This window comes from Haemaphysalis longicornis, unplaced genomic scaffold (genome assembly GCF_048455015.1).
Source record: "Haemaphysalis longicornis isolate Haplotype H1 unplaced genomic scaffold, Haemaphysalis longicornis Haplotype H1 scaffold_12, whole genome shotgun sequence".
NCBI lineage: Eukaryota > Metazoa > Arthropoda > Arachnida > Ixodida > Ixodidae > Haemaphysalis > Haemaphysalis longicornis.
Window position 1 is genome coordinate 48,239,822 of NW_027526225.1, and position 18,395 is coordinate 48,258,216.

An 18,395-nucleotide genomic window follows, 5' to 3' on the forward strand; every position below is an offset into this window, starting at 1 on the left:
ACTCACCTACGGGGCAGAAACATGGAGGCTCACTAAGAGGGTTCAACTTAAATTGAGAACGACTCAGCGGGCAATGGAGCGGAAAATGATAGGTGTAACATTAAGGGACAAGAAGAGAGCGGAGTGGGTCAGGGAGCAAACTGGTGTTAAAGACATATTAGTAGAAATTAAGAAGAAGAAATGGACGTGGGCAGGGCATGTAATGCGAAGGCAAGATAACCGCTGGTCATTAAGGGTAACAGAGTGGATCCCTAGAGAAGGCAAGCGTTGCAGGGGGCGGCAGAAGGTTAGATGGGCAGATGAGATCAAGAAGTTTGCGGGAATAAATTGGTCACAGTTGGCACAGGACCGAGATAATTGGAGAATAATGGGAGAGGCCTTTGCCCTGCAGTGGGCGTAGATAGGCTGGTGATGATGATGATGAAAATTAATCAGTAGCCCTCCACGGCGCCGCACCTCCTCGCTTGTGTAGTGTCGACGCGTTAAACCTCATAATCAATCGATCACTCCTGGAAATTGAGAACGCTACTCAAAGCGCTCTCGGGTGGGTGTTGGTATCTCGTCCTAAAGTGTTCACTCCAGTGGGGGTTCTGAATTGAAGCAACCACCCTCCGTTTTACAGGTTTGTTTGCAGAAGTTGCTGCAGTACGTTTTTGAGTATTTTAGTGGGTAACTTTTGCGCACAAGCAAAAGTTGTAACGGGTTATAGCAGTTATGTAGAATGCGCGACAACACGTTTCTACTCCAAATATCGGTTATCCCTAATAGCTGTTTCTAAAGAAATCATTGTAAGAGAAGCTTTTAGGGACTTGTACGTGTTACCTATACAAGCCAAAAGCTATTCAATACCTGAATGGTCGTACAATGTGTTAAAATGTTCCGGAAAAATAATTTTGCCCTTTTAAACTTTCCCGGTTTACACTCACTATCCATACTTATCCCCTGTAGCGGGCTAGTACACCCTCACAAAGTTTCAAGCTTCTGGCATGTGCAGTGTAGTTAGCATCTCATTTCACGTGTTGCGGGTTTCCACAGTTTTGAAGATGTAATTTCAAAATATTCTGCTTGCGGTTTTACGAACGCCCTAATGCAATCATGCATGCGTACTTGTAATTACAATCATGGTCAAAACGCTCATGCATACTGACGGTGGTGATGCCAATGCTTTTTTTTTCTCGAAAGGCGGACCGTCACGTGTCTCGCCGCACGTGGAGAATGAGTAAGGATAAAGATAACTTACAAATCACGTGGGTTTATGATACTAAAGAATTACACATATTGTAGGAAATACAGTGTATGAAACTAGTGCTGAAAAATAATACAAAATAAGGTGGGCCACTGCAATAGGGACGTGTGTCACGCCACACACTCATTCACTCGTCTGCCGTGCTGTAAAAATTTGTATCACGTTGACTTTTTATCTTGTTTTTCGACTCCTCTCCCTATTGTCTTTACTTGCTGACTAAATAACTCCTTCTAATGCACTTTTTCGTCTTAGCTCATTTGTCCTACCTAATGAGTCATTTGACTTGCGTGACACCCAGTGACATTGGATGCATGACACCTCCGCACCCTTGAGTGCTCGGCATTTATTCATTGGCCGCGCATGTGCTCACGTCGCTGCAAATGTGGAAAGATGATAGCCTGCCGCCACCCCTGCCTAGCAAATGCCTGCCCTGTCTCATGAGGCCACCTCTCATGCTCTTCCCCTCTTGTCCACTTCCTCCCACTGGAGGTTTGCGGAGTTCAATTTCACCGCGTTAGAACTCCCGTGTTCACACCGCAAACAGCGCTCGTGCATTTTACGCCATTGCTGTAGCTACGGCTGCCGCAGACGGCGATGGTCATTTTCCAATAAAATGATGGCGCTAAAAAGGGGACACGGACGGAGTGAGGACAGACAGACGCCGCCCAAATCTTACCTGCGTGTGTCTGTCCTCACTCCGTCCGTGTCCACTTTTTAGCGCAATCATTTTATTTAACCATGGAGTGCCAACGTAGCCAGGACGCTACCTTTCACCTTTCAGTCTTTGTCATATAAATTGTGCTTTCGGCCCGTGTGAGTAATGAAACGTATGTGCTTAATCAGTCTGCGAAATACCGACATACATGGAATTTTTTGACGGCTAGAGCACTATGATATCTAATGGTCAAAATTAAACCTATTTGAACGACGAAAACAAGGTAAATTTTTATGTTACATTAGTTTCGCCCGGACCTTCGCCAGGAGTTCTCCCGCAGGATCACTTTCTTGGCCTCCAAACTTCATTCGTGTATCAACATCAGTACACAATGATTGTACGCATAGTGGAGCGAGAAGAGATCACCGATCCGAGCGGTGCAGCGTAGTGCATGAAACGTTTCTGCCTGCAAGACCGTCACGTCATCGTACACGCAATTTTTAACTCCGTGTTCGAGACGTATACACTAAACTTTTTTACACCCTTTTGGGCCGAAAAGGGTGTAAAAATCTTGTCCCATGGCTAACACCCTTAAAAGGTGTTTTGGCAAAAAAAGGGTGTATGGATGAAAAAAGGGTGTTGAGCTCAGCACCTTTAAAAAAGGGTGTTGAGGATGCTCAACACCCTAAAAAGAGGGTGTTGAGTCTCACACCCCCTTTTTTTAGGTGATGGCATGCGCAGAGGCAATGTCAAACGGCGGAGGGCGCAGCATTCAACACAAGCAGCCAATACGTACAAGTTACAGTTGGAACACGGGATGCAAGCGGCACAGGGAGTGCATACTTACTTATCAGTACATGTGCTGTTCTTGCTTTTATACCCAGCAGAGGAAAGCCCCCAGATGGAGTCGGTGGGCTTGTCGCAAAAAACTGATATTTTAGCGCTAATTTTGGAAGTATGGATTTTACTACGAGAATATACAAATCAACACGTGGATTTGCAAAAACTTTTTAATTACGCGGTAGTTTTTCTGATCTGTAACTTATAGAATTTTATTAAATACCATACAAATCTTCCCTACCACCTCAACACCCTTCAAAAAGGGTGCTCATAATTTCAACACCCTTTTTCCCAGAAGAGTGTGAAGCTACAAATTAGGGTGTTCGAAACTAAGAAAAAGGGCGTAAAGAAAAAAAGGGTGTAAGAAAAGACCGCCAACGAAGAAAAAAGGTGGAGAGACCTCCAATTTTGGAGGCATTTTGTACCTGTTTACACCGGTGGACTGAAAATTCTCTACAAGCGGGCGGGGGGGGGGGGGGGGGGTTGTACCTCACGATATTTACAGCAATATGAATTGGTATAATTTATTACCACTGAAGCTCTTTAAGCTTCAGGAGGTAGTTTCGGCAGCATTAGCAAAAAAATACAAAGAAAAAACTGGGGCGCCTGTAAAGAATGCACCACCGCAGATAGGGTATTATGACAGTGAAGTCGGCTTTCGAGCTTGTTAGAGTGTGAGCACAAGGGGCGTATGCGTATCCGCACCTCTTACTGTACCATTTCAAAGGTACTAGTCTTTTTTGGATTCTAAAAGGTAAAAAAATTCGGGCAGCTTGCAATAGTGGTGCAAGGCCGGAGAAACAGCAACTCTGGGGGCCGACCTACCTTGTTTCCCTCTTGGATCTCCTGGAAATAATGGGGAGGGGGGGGGGGAAGGCGGGCACACTGGAACAGCCTTGTAAAATCCGGTTAAATTTGGCCTCATCCCTGAGCGGTCATCCTGGCTTAGCAAGAACATTGTAAACCTTAGCAAACATAACAAAACCTAGCAACACCGGAAGAAACTACGTCGACCCCCAGCTCCGCTGTTCTTTTTTTGCAACTGAACACCTATTTCACACCGTTTCAACAACCTACAGAAAGCCAAGCGTGTTGCAGTTCGTAAACATCCTTTTCGCCACACGACTACAGTCTTCTTAATTTTGAAGGTTCAAATTGGTGTTTCACGTGCCAAAGCTTAACTTGGGGCATTAGGTGCACCCAATAAGGAAACGAGCGATCATTGCATAAGAGCAATTATTTTTTTTTGCGTTTGGAAATTTCTTGCGAGTAGAGGAGTATATGAGCGGATGTCTTCTTCTTTACAGTGCTATTATGCATCCGAACATGGCCTTATTCAATGAACAGCTGAACACCTTTTCCACACCCTTTCAACACCCTAAGAAAAACCAAGGGTGTTGAAGTTGATCAACACCCTTATTTTCAAACAAAAAGGGCGTAGAGCTAGAAAAAGGGTGTTGAGACTCAAGAAAAAGGGTGTAAAGGCCTCCCAACACCCTTTTTCCACCTATTCTACGCCCTTTTTGGCTAAAAGGGTGTAAAAAAGTTTAGTGTGATAATCTGGTAACTACGTGCAAAACAACTGAAATATCCTGCGTACTTATGATAATATAAAAATCGACGATGGCACACTCCCTGATTTGCAGAATCTGGTAGGTGGAAGCGTCGCATAGGAGGGCGCCAAGTGTCTCTCGCAGCAGAGCGCATGCGCAGCGAGCTACTACATGAAGCAAAGCTGAATTGACGTCGGTGGCTGTGCGGGAAGACACGGGTATGAGGGTTATTTTATGTGGCCCTGTGCTGGCTTCAGTTCAGCAACTGCCACTGACGTTGAAAATGACTCCGAAAGGGAGATAGCTCCTTTGAATCCACCAGATGCTCCCCGCCAACGTCATCACCTGGAGATGCCTCGTCCATTAACGCGCTGGCGTACTTTGGGGCACGCCATCGAACAATATGCCCATACCTACGGCAGCTGGCCCAACTGCTTGTCGAGCAGTCACGGCGCGCATGGGCCTTGAGCATTGTGGAAAACGCCCAGCAATCAAAACAAGGTGCTAACAGGCGAAAACGTTGATCAAGTAGGGAATGGTGTCCAAAGAACAGCCTTTTTTAAGAGTGACCCTTGAAATTCGGTTAGACAACATCGCAGCTACGAAGCCACGCGATCTCAACTTATCACGCGCTACGCTGTGCAGAGTGCCAAGTTCTTCAAGTGCATATGACAAGCAAAATTTTCTGATATAGCAAGATAGCCACAGCAACAGGGTGAGGATCTATTGCTTGTTGAAATCAAGCACGAGGGAAGTTTATGTCGCCTCAAACAGTTCCTGGGCTGTTAGCTCTTTCAGCTGAAGTGCCATCACCAAACTCACCACCAATGCGTGGCTCATCTGATGCTGGTCAAGGCCATCATTTCATAAAAATATGTGATATTCTTTATGCAACATACAAACCTGGGGCTATGTAAGGGCGTGGAGCTACATCAACGTGCACAAACATGGTCATGTTAGCAAGATAACCAGAGTACAGCTAGACAAGGATGGCACATGTAGCCAGTATTGTTGCTTGATAAAGTAGTATCGCAGCGAAAAACAGATTCTTCGACGTGGTGGTTATAGGTATCAATGAATGGTGACGTGTATCCAACTTTGTTATGATGGTCCATGCGCAAAGAACGATAAGTGGGCAATTTAATTAGTTGCTCTCTCAAAGAAGGGGGATGATACACTGTATGAGAAAGGCATAGACGAAACAGTTTCCTGCGTAAGGTCAACAGTGAAGGCACAAATGAGATTTCATTATTGTTGCACTGGCGGTACGGTTATAATTGCAATTAAGCGGCAGCGCCCGCGTTCATTTATTAGGGACGCTTCGTTGGGTTGGTTTTTACAATAGTAAGCGAAAAAAAAACGGCAGCGCAACGCCGGCACATTCGGGAGGAAAAGCAAGCACGAAAAGAACAGAACTCCCGCTGGCGCACTTTCAGGCAGGGGCGCACGCTAACACTGGGAAGGCGGGAAATTTGAAATGCGCTGAACAAACCTCCGTTGGATTCACGTGGAGGGAAATGAGGCAGTGCGGCGAAGAGCGTGATGGGTGGTAAGACTGAGCGGATAATGGCGCCACAGCCCATTATGGCGAATCACTGTTCGGCACTTCCGACAGCTTTCACATTGAGTGGAACGGCTTTAATTTTTTGTTATACTCTTGAAATGCGGCGCAAGCCATTGAGAATACGCCGCGCGCTGAGTGTGTCTTCCTGTTTTTCTTTTTTTTTTATGTATATAAGCCTCGAGCGCGGCCTGTAAGGGCGCCGCTGAAATCCCCCTAGTGGCCCGTTTCGAAAGCAGGCGCGGACCCGCTCCCCAGACAAGCATATCGGGCCAGCAGGCGCCGCACCCTGATTGGTCAATTCTAAGCACGCTGATTGGTTGGTTTACAAGCGGATGTGACGTCATTTTTAAGGATAGTTTTTTTTTTTTTTTTTATGGGAGAAAGACGTGCACCACTATTTCTTTCTCTATGGACGTGCTGCCTTGAAGGTGCGCTGCTCTGACCTCCGACGTTTGCGGCGTATTTACTTTTCTGCGGCATGGCGGGCTCGTCGAATGCTGCTCCCACCGATGAGGATCGTCGGCGCTGCTCTGGCTGCGACAAGGTGTTTTCGCAACGAAAAGACATGCTTAAACACGAGAGAAAAGTGCACCACAAAGAGGGGACAAGCTCAAAAAGCCACATGAAGTGTGACAAATGCGGTCACAGCGTTACAACTTTTGACAACCTCGTCCTTCACCACAGAGCGATGCACAATTTCGACGCGGAGATTGTGCAACTGGTCTTCGGCAGCGCTGAAGGTAAGAAAACTTGGAATAGTTTGCTTTTATTTCGCCTGCGTTAATCCGCTTCATCTAGTATTGTGCCTAGTAATTTAAGGCCTCTTATCGCACGTGACCTTGAATAGCTGTGAGCAGCGTTTAGAAGTAAGAAAATGTAAATATGAGCGAAGAGATATTCGTATTTAATTGAATGGACATTTGTGTTAGATAGAAACGATGACTTCATTGTTTTATTTGTGACTGTGTTAGAAAATTTGGTTAGGCTTCAACGTAGGCCTATCAAGTATCAAGTCCACGCTCAGCGACGTTGCAATTAATGCAGGGCGATATCTTTCCTGCTGTTAGCTAAACTGAATCAAATGAAATGTAAATGTGAGCCGACGTATATTCGTCACTGTGTAAAATTAACCTCCGCTTGCTTCATGCTGCGACTGTTCGAAATTTCTAGGCCTAACGTATTAGAATGGTAACGTTCGCAAGTGGCAGTTGCGCGCATTCACCATATTTATAACAATATTGCGACGCGGAGTCGTGGTTCTGGCGAGTTGGTACATCACTGCAAGGGATTAAAGCGCCGCAAAGACGGCGGACCGAAACGGAAGACGCACAGAGCACGGTGTGTCTGTGTTTCGGTCCGCCGTCTTGGCGGCGCTAAAAAAAATCTTGGAATCAAGGCAACGCGACATAGTAGAGAGTTTTAGCATAGCGTTACCGTGTTTGCGGCAGTCGACTGCGCATGCGCGAGTTAACGTAAACGGTAACTTACCGGCACAGGCTTTACCGTCGCCAGCGAGCTTCCTGAGCAGACGAAGTGTACCGTCGCGTATTGAATACAGCAAATGCAGTGCGCTCGGCGCTTTATGCTTTGTACAGCCTATGAAAGTAATCTTACTTGATGCTGTTTATTACGTCTTCGGGTCTTCCCATGGTGAGGCTGCAGTGTTATGCTGCATCTGGCAGTGTGCCAGAACACTTTTCTCTTAGCAGAGCCTGCCTGCTTCAGAGAGCGCGTCTCCCAGGTGGCAGATTGGGAGGCTCCTACCAAGGAGGCGGGCTAGTATTAGCAGATTTCAACCAGCACAATATATGCTTCATTTAAAAAACTCAGCCTGCACATTCCTGTTTGGTAAAAGATGGCAGTATCATTAAGAATAAATGTGTTGTTGTAATTATATTGTTGTTGTTGTAATTGTAATACAGTTGCATTCAAATTGCATGTCCTGCCACGCTGGTAATCTTTGGACTGAAAACTGGACTGGGTAGTTCATCTAGGTTGGCCCAAGCATGTTGCAACTCAAGCCCATGCCTCTGCTTGGTAGGAGCGGTGCTTGCACCCGCGGACCAACAGGTGACGGGACAATGAAAGCTAGTGCCCTGTGTTCTGCCACATAAATCGGTGTTTTATATCATGCTTATGTGTGCGCATGCCGTCAACTTAGCCTGTTTCGGAGCTGAAAATGTTGCTCCGGACTGCCTGTATGTTTTCTTGCACCCCTCATCCAGTGCCCGTTTCCCCGGGATGGTGCATACCCAACCCTGCCTGAGCCCGTTAAGCTCCAGAGGACTTCCACCCTGGGCCACGGCCCACAATGGCCCACCTGGTGCTGCAGCCCCGTCCACTCACGCTTCGGTAGCATGCTGCCATGGGTTCATTTTGGATAGCCGAGGGGGGGATTTGGTGCTGCTACAATTGATCCTGGCTGAACTAGCAGTGCTAGAAGAGGCCAACTGTGGGGACAGATACTCCTGTACAACAGAAAATGGCCTGCTTTTGCTTGCGCTGTCTAATCTTAAAAAAAAAAGAAGCAACACCTGGGCCATGAAGCACAGCATAGTGGAGGGCTACGGACTAATTTAGACAACCTGGGGCTATTTAATGTGCACCGTAATCTTGACACAACGGCACCGTCGTATTTTGCCTATTTATTTCCCGCAATTACAGCCTGGCTGTCCTTGGTTACTGCATGCTGCAACCCTCCTTAGCTTGTCATGCTGCCAAAGCATGCTACAAAAGAACTCGTGGCCTGCTCAGATTGACGTTTGGGTTTCACTACCGTTGACGGATGTGAAGGCTCGCTTACAGCCTCTGTACATTTTTTTTTTCGCTTGCTAGGAGTAGACCACATTCACAGGCACTACAAACATTTCAGTGCCTTGGAATGTCGCCACTTTTGCCTGCAGTTGGATGTGCACTACCCCCACCTCCTCCCCAAACATGTGCTAGGCTTTTTTGAGAGCTGAGAACAAACTCGTTTATTACCTGTCAGTATGGTCACTCATGCTGTATGTGTTTCGTTTTTCTGTATTCAGCAAGTTCCTGTTGTCATGAAGATGCTCCATCCCCATTGCCTGCTGCACCTGTTACTGGACAAGTCACTGGTGCTCCAACAACTTTCATTTTGAGCTGTGAATGCGACACTGAGGGAGCTGAAGACATGTTGAGAAATGTGTCGCCTGGGCTGCAGTTGGTGTTTCCCTTATTGCTTGAGATGTGCTCTAATAGGAGTGTTGACACACTACCTTGGCAATGGGGCCTACACTGTATTCATACTAATCCAAATAAACATGATTTACCTGGAAAGTTTGCTTCAGAGACATCTCTTTGCTACAGACAGCAATATAGGCCAGGGTGGGAAATGGGAACTATTGAGTGCATGGTGGAGGCTGCCACGAGCACACCTCATTTGAAAGACTAGCAACAGTACCGCTTGATTATGAACTTCTGCAACTTAACTTTCCACATGGTGGTTCGTTGTGCACCTGCAGCATTCCAAGAAAAATGGCATTCATGATGGAAATGCGAGGTTTTCAAGGTCTTTCACAGCTGTGTCAATTTTTGAGCACCACAATGGGAACCTTGATAGAGCCAACATTTCTACAAGAGGAATCCCCTTCAGATAACTCCACTTGTCAAAGCAATGGCTCAACAATTGTTCCTAATGGTGTGTTGATAAGCACTTTGTGTTACAAAATTTTTTTATTCGCTAATGATCAACCGAACAATCGGGTCGTCCTAACGTGGTAGCCTTATGGTTAATTTTATTTATTCAGAAACTTTGACGCTTATCAAGGGTGTGTGCAAGGCAGTGGTTTGTAAGTGTTTAGAGAACCATCATGAAACCCAGTAAAAGGCAACAAACCTCAAGACATCAGAGATCAAGGCGCTTGCTTTCAAGCAAAAGGAGCTTACATAGTAGCCCCCTAACTTTGCGGTATCCTAAATGGTAGAATGCAGCGCACATGAACAGGTAACAGAATAAAGTCTCTTAGCAAAATGGCCATTTTGAGTCACGATGAGGAATATTTGTGCATAATCAGCCTCCTACTGTCCACTGCACCACAAAGGCCCCTCCCACAGACTTCAAAAGCATGCTCTGTCATCTGAATCCATTCCTTTCTCTGCAGTGGCAAGAGTACAGTACAGACAATATTCATGCAGCAAGCACACACAAGTAAAATTGGCCAACGAAGTATTTGTGCCAAAGCAGCAGCAAAGCCTAGAATTATGACGGGGGTCAAAAACACCGCAGCACATTTAAAGGGACCCTGAAAAGCTTTGTGAAGGTGGCAATCAAATGCATTCAGGTGGTAGAACACAGAACGGGGGATTTTAGAGCCAAGTGTGAGCCCCATGCGTTGTACGGATAATTTGTAAACAATTTTTGAAGATCGCCTTTTTCAGCCGATGAGCGCGACGCCGCAGCGAGCCGACCGCGGCTGACGCAACGGCTAAGGTGCCCCCTGATTCGCCCAATCGCCGGCCGCCGGCGACGTCACTGTTATTGGCTTCCGGCTGCTCGCCCTCCTTCCTGCGCCATCCCGAGGCAAAGGCGGGTCCGCAGCGATTGACGCGTGCCTAGGCGCAGGAATGTAGCTAGCGCAGAACGGAAGACAAGCGTCGAGATGTCACAAGGCTATTCCCAGCTGCTTTGAAGGAAGCAGAGAGGGAGGAGGAGTCGATTGATTGATTGTAGGGTTTAACGCGCCGACGCAACGCAGGCGATGAGGCGCGCCGTAGTGGAGTGCTCCGGATTAATTTTGACCACCTGGGGATCTTTAACGTGCGCCCAAATCTCGTACACACGGCCGTTTTTGCTTTTCGCCTCCATCAGAAAAGAGGCCGCCGCAGCCGGGAATCGAACCCGCGACCTCGTGCTCAGCAGCGCAACGCCTTAGCCACTGAGCCACCGCGGCGGGTAGGGAGGAGGAGTCGATCGGCAGGTGGGGAGGTGCATTTAACTGCTTCTGGCGCAGCTAATACTGAATGTAGATCAATAATTCCAATGGCATTGCATCACTATATTGGTGCTGCGCGACAATACAGGCCTTTTGTAACTTTACAGAAGGCTTTTGTGGGTCCCTTTAATTGCAGAATGCGTGAGCTTTCCGAGATGCACTGTAAAGCTTACAAACTGCCCTAAAGCTCTGATGCAGAACAGCAGCAAGTTGAGAGCTATTTTAAAGCTAATAATGAGGAGGTCGTGCAATGAAGTGTGCATGTCTCGTAGAAACATCTGCACTGCTATTCTTGAATCCTGATTTTAGAGGACTCCTTGCAAAATTGCTAGCCATAATTACTTTGGTTCAGGTTAGCTGATGCTTAACAGTACATATAACAAAAATATAGCATGCAAGCAGAAATGATGCGTTAAGCAGACGCAGCCATGTAGCATTGAGTAAATGGAAGCAAGTGTGGCATCTGTGCAAATCAGTGGTGGCCGAAAGAAACAATGTGGCATGGCTATTAACAGCAAATTTCCCTAGGGCAGAGGACACGCTGAGGCTTGATTGATTGTAGGGTTTAACGCGCCGACACAACGCAGGCAATGAGGCGCGCCGTAGTGGAGGGCTCCGGATTAATTTTGACCCCCTGGGGATCTTTATCGTGCGCCCAAATCTCGTACACACGGCCGTTTTTGCTTTTCGCCTCCATCAGAAAAGAGGCCGCCGCAGCCGGGAATGGAACCCGCGACTTGGTGCTCAGCAGCGCAACGCCTTAGCCACTGAGCCACCGCGGCGGGCGGCACTGAGGCCTCATCAACTGGGAGGAACAAACCATTTCTGATTCGTGTTTGGGAGAAGGTGTACATGCAAGTCGAGAATTTCGAAATTAAAAGCATATAAAAAGAAAGTGCAACTCTCGGCCTAGGGCGAGCACAAATCATGGCTGCCTGTACTGCAATGAATGTGCAAGTAGTTTTCTCCACCACCTATTCACCAAGTAGGGTTTTATGCTGACCATACCACTAGAGAGAGCAGGTTACGGGGTGACAAGGGTTGGCTGCAGCGAATCCCGCATGGCAGGCAAATATGTGGCCCTGAAAAGGGCCGTTTTAGCAAGCCGATGGTCTTCAGTGGTGCCTCGTTGCACCTCAGGACGGCGAGCAGTACTGCAGGCAGTCGTTCCTCTCGTGGCCCTTGGCTCCACAGCGGACACAGCGGGAGAAGGTGTACTTGGCACCAGGTGCAGCTCGGTCTGGCGAGAGAATGCCCCGCCCGTACCGCCTGGCCAGCGCCTTCACAAGGATCGCGGACATCTCGTCGATGCCACGATCCCTCGACACGTGGTATCGGTATCCATCCGCGGCATACAGGGACCGCTTCGGCTGTTTCGTCGCGTTCAGGAAACGGTGCTGCGCACAAATTCAACAACAAAGCAAGCAGACTGTCAGGGCAAATGCAAGCACACTTCACAGTACAGATATTTAATGTTAGGTAACAACAAGACTCGCGAAGAAATGCGAAGCAGGCACCGGTTCACTACTAAGTTCTTTTTAAACCATGTATGCAAACATTTAGTGTGCCTCTGCCATAAATAAGTTCTTTTTATGCCCCTGCTACACTATGTTTTGAAATGACATTCGGCTCAAATGAGATTCGAGCCAAATAAGCACCAAAAGATACATTTGGGATTTCAAATGCCATTTTTAGCACTCTCGCACGCAGCGTCTTCGATTGGCAATAAAAAATATACTACTGCCGTACGTAAAACAAACAAAATATTTGTTTGTGGAACTTTGTTCACTGCTGATTTACTTAAAATATGAAACAGACATATTTAATTTTAATACTTTCAAAACCAGTGGGTCAGTCCCCCCCCCCAAAAAAAGACACGCAAGACAGCAGCCACTTTCGAGTAAAAACTGGTGCCTCTTCTAATTTGACATCATTTTACTGCCTTAGACTGCTCCTACATTTCATCGTTGTATTATTGTACGAAAACGGAACGGGGCGACAACAGTGCCACTACAGCACGGCGAGCAATTGTGAAATCTTTCAAATGCCATCGAAATTGTAGTGTAGCACGGGATGCTGAATGACATTCGAAGCACCCGATTTGAGTCAAATGACATTGGTTCAAATGACACTCGGACCCTAATGTAACCATGTAGCAAACATTTAGTGGCACTCTGCCATTACTAATTTTGTAAGGCGGACTTCTCCAAAGTTTCATACAAAGAGGGACTTTTAGCTCCTATTTCCGACTCTATAAGCGTACTTCAGTGCAAACGCTAAGGGGTACGGCAAGTTTGATAACATGCATTTCGAGAACACAGCGACGTCGCAGGCGAAGCACGTGGTCGGTCAACATGTTTTTACAACAGAATGGTACGTTCTATACATACTTCCACGCAAAACTGGCTAAATTTGTGTACAATTTCTAATTTTTTAAGGTCACGTTAGAAATATAGTTATACGTAGCCACTAGAGTACAAAGCCATACACGTAGGCCTATACGAGCTCTTCCTTTGTTACCTCGGCGTTCAGTATGTAGACATCCCGCATACGCTTCAGGGTGGCCGTTAGCTTCCTGTTCAGCAAGGGACGAGTGGAACTCGCGCTTGCCGACTGGAAGCAACGAGGCAACACCGTGAAGACGTACACGGCAGGGGCCACCTCGCGCTGCAGCTGGGTCACCAGGGCCTACAACACAAACAGGGCGACATTTGATGTCCATCCCGCCTTCACACACAAACAAAATAGTGCGAGTGTTTCCTCTGTACACACCTTGATGCTGTCACATATCCGCTGCGGATCTGCGCCGGTCCGGTCTAGATCGTTCCCCTAACATAGAGAACGGCGAAATCTGCCGGCCGGCAACGCAAGCGCGACACGGCTTCGGGCAGCCGGGGTGCGTTGTTGCCACCGAAGCTAAATGTACTTGTCTCCACAAACGGCAACAAGCGCAGCCGCAACCTGCACATGAATTTGAGTTGGCTGTCGCCAACTAAAACTCCACGTAATGACATCACTCGAACCTGGCTGCCTGGCGTTGCATAAAGGATGAACCACAGAACAGAGACCGTCCTCCGCACTCACGCCTGCTCACGCTGCCGAATGACTGCCCTGGCGAGAAAAAAAAAAAATCAAACGTCACATCCGGTTAATGTGTGTGTGACGTCATTTTAACGGACCAATCAGGGTGCGGCGCCTGCTGGCCCGATATGCTTGTCTCCCCAGTGCCGCCGCTGCATTTGCGGCACGTTCACGACTGAGAATTACCGTTTGCGGGCGTTTGAAATTCATGTTTATGTGGAGTAGTCACTCTGTTCGCAAATGGGGTGTGTTTACAAGAGTGTAAATGTTTCTGATGCGATCTTAGTGCGGTATATTCGGTCTGTATAAGCGCCAGGTGTGTGCCACAGGCCAGCGTCGCGGAACCGGCGTATGATGGAGCCGATTGTAGTTACGCTGAACTGAATTTACTAGCCGTGTCTCCGTAACCACCGGTTCCTCAGATGTTCATGCTACAGCTATACACTACGATTTAAATCAGTATTGTGCGCTTACATAATCAGCGGAGCATTCATACCTGACAGCACGTCAGTTAGATTTGCTAATATTATACCTCAGATATTGATCACCACCATTTAAAAGTCAGTCTGTGTTAATTTCGGGAATATTGAACAAAATTATGATGGACAATGCATAATTATACTCGGGGATCAGCACACGAAAGAGTCGTGTTGTCGTGAGGTAAGTGCACGCAAACATTCATCTGCTATATATATCCTCTACGAGCAGCGCAGAGACGGCTTAGAATATAATCCGCGTACGCGACTAAATGCTTCTTCGAAATATCGTCATATGGCACAGGGAGCGTGCAGAAAAACGCAGAAACTGAAATCAGAGGGCCTTATCACATACCACACTCTTCCAATGACACCTTTCATCGCTTGTTGAACAGCCTACCCTGTATACTTCCAAAAATGCGTTCCCCGTACGATCAGCTCTTCGTTGAAGTAGAAAAAGAAAAGGTAAGTGAACGCCAGATTTGTGTGTGGGATAACTAAAACGTTCATCGCTTGATTCCGCTACGCATTTGTACACATCGTCCCCCCCCCCGATGTCTCGAGAAACAGCAGTGAATTTCGCGAATAGTTGGTCTACTGAACCCTGGCTTAAGTTTCGACAAACGTCTTTAGCATGTCAGAAGCTGCACTGATTTTTTTTTTCACTCCGTTAGAGCTATTCTGTTTCTTAATTCCGCACTTGTACAGCATTTATTTTCCCGTGGATTGATTAACTTGCCTTGGCTGTCGCTATATGGCGTGTGGGCACATATTTAACGACGCACAGGCTCATAGGGGCTCGTGCGGTGGTTTGGTTCTGTTTCGCTTCTTTTCGCCTTTCCGCGCCCTAAAAAAAATTCACAGCATATCCACGGGGTGAATGATGATGAGTGGGCGAAGCTCCTGAGGGGAAATCATCGGTAAAACCGTGACTCTTCAGTGAAAGTTCGCCCACTACATCTGTGTCCGAACGTAACGTCTAGAAAGTCTCGCTTAAACCGCGCGTCGGCACCTTGGGGCTGAGCTCGCCTGATGCGTTTTGCAGACGCCTCACGAGCTCTCACTGCATCGGGGTCTGCCTGCCGATACGCGCGCTTTCTCGCCGCTTCCCGTTCTCTGACGTTTTGGAGATCCTCTTCGCGCCGCAGCCGTGCCGCTTCGCGTACGACAGGGTCCTCGCGCCGTTGCCGTGACGCTTGGGCCTCTCGTTCTCGAACGCTGGTATCTTGGCGGCGTCGTCGCGCAGCCAGACGACACGCTTCGGCCTCCCGCTCTCGTACGGCAGGATCTTGGCGGCGGCGTCGTGCAGCTTCACGGAGCGCTTCTGCCTCGCGGGCTCGCTCATCTGCAGCCTTATCCATCGGGCGACTCCGAGCGCGCGCCAACAGCGAACGGATTTTATTACAACGCTCCCCGCCATCTAGTAAACAATCCAAGAACTAAACTAGAGGTAGCCACGCCATCTAGTAAACAATCCAAGCGCATCTTTTCATCATATACAAGTACCGCCATCTAGTAAACAATCCAAGAACTAAACTAGAGGTAGCCACGCCATCTTGTCAACAATCCAAGAACTAAACTAGAGGTGGCTACATACATACGTCGAGGATGGACAGACCCACGCCTTAAGGAGCTTCGCCCCTAAAACTTTATGGTGACGTCTATAAGCAAAGAGTACGTTTAGGTCACTTAAAAAGCAGCTGCGTCTTCGTAGAGCACGCGATCGCCTGCAAGAGCTACCCGGGGACGCGGTTCTGCGCGCATCGTCGCCGCTCTTCCGGGCGTCGGCGACGGTAGCAGCATATCACCCCTGTCACCTCCAAATACGTCAGGCACAAATGAATTCTGCTGTCGCCTCGTTTAGACCTGGTACTGGCACGGTGAGAGAGGTTGGCTTCATTTTGCAGCGTGGACAACGAATGCGGCTTTGTTATGAATATATACGTCGCCGAAAAATATGTTTCGGGGATGTGATTAGCCAATCCCGGACAATAACCTATGCATTTTATAAGAATATAAGCCTTGCGAAAATGTTAAGTATATTTCAAGCCTGCACGTCGTTCAATATGTGCCCACACATGCTTTATAGGGTGTATTCACACAGCTTTGGGCCACGCGGGCAGCGCGCTTCCCGACGCGAAACGTGGTTTGCAGCGTGCTGCTGGCAAGAACGTTCATGTGGACGGTGTTTTTTCTGCGTAATTCGTGGGTTTGCGAATGCCTCGTCCTACCGAGTAGCTAGCATTGTTCTCGCTTCGAAAATCCGGACTGCGCTGGTCTCCTACAACCGCCGACCCGAAGCAGGCCGCACGTTTAAATAAAAAAAGCGCGCCGTGTATTTTTTTTTTTTCCTTTTGCTGTTTCGAAGCGACGGCTAGGGCAGTGCTTGACGGCTGTCTGTCTTCATTCGACGAATTCCCAAAGAAGTTATCGATAATATGGCTAATCAGTATCGAATCTGTTGGAACCCGTTTCATCCAGGTGGGCCCCGGGATGATGGGCGCCGGACCTTTCACCTCGCACCTCGTCACATGTTTGAAATATTCGCATGCTTAAAATGTCCACAAATTAAGGTAGCCGGCGTACTTTATGGATGAGACGAACCATACTGGCCTCCCAGCCTCAACATGGGCTATACTTCGAGTGTTGAGGTGAACGCACGCGTACAAGCAATATCGCTTCCCAGGTAATTGCGGGAATCCAAATTGATCCAATTCTTCTTCGTCGCATTCGACTGTTCTCTAATGACCAAGCGTGTTACATGATCAGACACTAAAACTTGACGCTGGGTACACAGTTTGACTACTTCAAAAAAAGCGCAGAGACTAAAACGTCAACGTATGCAGGGACAAACTAGAGCAGCCTTTGTCACTTGTCTCTGCGCTGCTTTCGAAGCAGCCAAAGAGTACGTGTTCCATAATCTTGTTCTGCTTATAATTTCCGCTTCGTCTTTACCGAAAGGAAAAGACTTGAAAATCATCGGTGGAATCTTTGTCGTCGCCACCATACCTAATTTTATCACGTACTTACCACGCGATGGTTTCCACCCAGGTCCTGTGCGTGATTGTTCCACTTCATTAGGAGCTCAAATGAACGACCTTCGTGCGTTCAACGCACACAAACTGTCGCCAGAGCACCTCACCGTCTCTCATACTCCTCAAGAAGTGCGCAACATGCCTGGGTGGCACGGTAAAACCAGCTCCTCTCTCACACACCACCACCACATCAAATATCCTCGCAGCCTTGGGTGAAGAAATTTTCTGAACTCGCGCCACGGTCGCTTCAAGCAACGGAGGAAATAATGAAATCGGCGCACGGGGATGACACCGAGATAGCGCGAAATCGCCAAAACGGACCGGGTTACGCACGCCGCTGGCCGCGCCTGTCAAACCATCGGACAGTTCCATTCGTCGCGCGAAATCATACCGTCTTCAAGTACTGCCCTGGCCTTCGCTTCAAAACAACCACAACAACAACAGCAAAAACGGCGCGCTTGCTTTCGTCGTTCGGCCTGCTTCGGGTCTGCGGTTGTAGACGTGAACAGCGCACCCGGAATTTCGCAGCGAAAACAATGCTGGCTACTCGTTACGACCAGGCATTCTCAAACACATGAATCACAGAGAGAAAAACACCGTCCACACGAACGTTCTTGCCAAACCCACGCCGCAAACAACGTTTCGCGTCGGGAAACGCGCTGCCCGCGCGGCGGAGTGCAACCTCAAATATGGCGTCGCCGCCGCCGCGCAGGTAGCGCCGCCGCGCTTCCAAGGCTCTTTGAATACACACTATAGCAAGAACCAAGGCAATCTAATATGAAACCACCGAAAAATACATGCTGTGCAAGTGCGGAAGAAAAATAATAGCTCTAACGGAAAAAAAAATACAGTGCAACTTCTGACATGCTAAAGACGTTCGTCAAAATTTAAGCCAGGTAGGGCTCACCAGACCAACTATATGCGAAATGCACCGCTATTTCGCGAGATGTAGGTGGGGGGTAGGGGAGGAGGACGCCTTGTACTAAT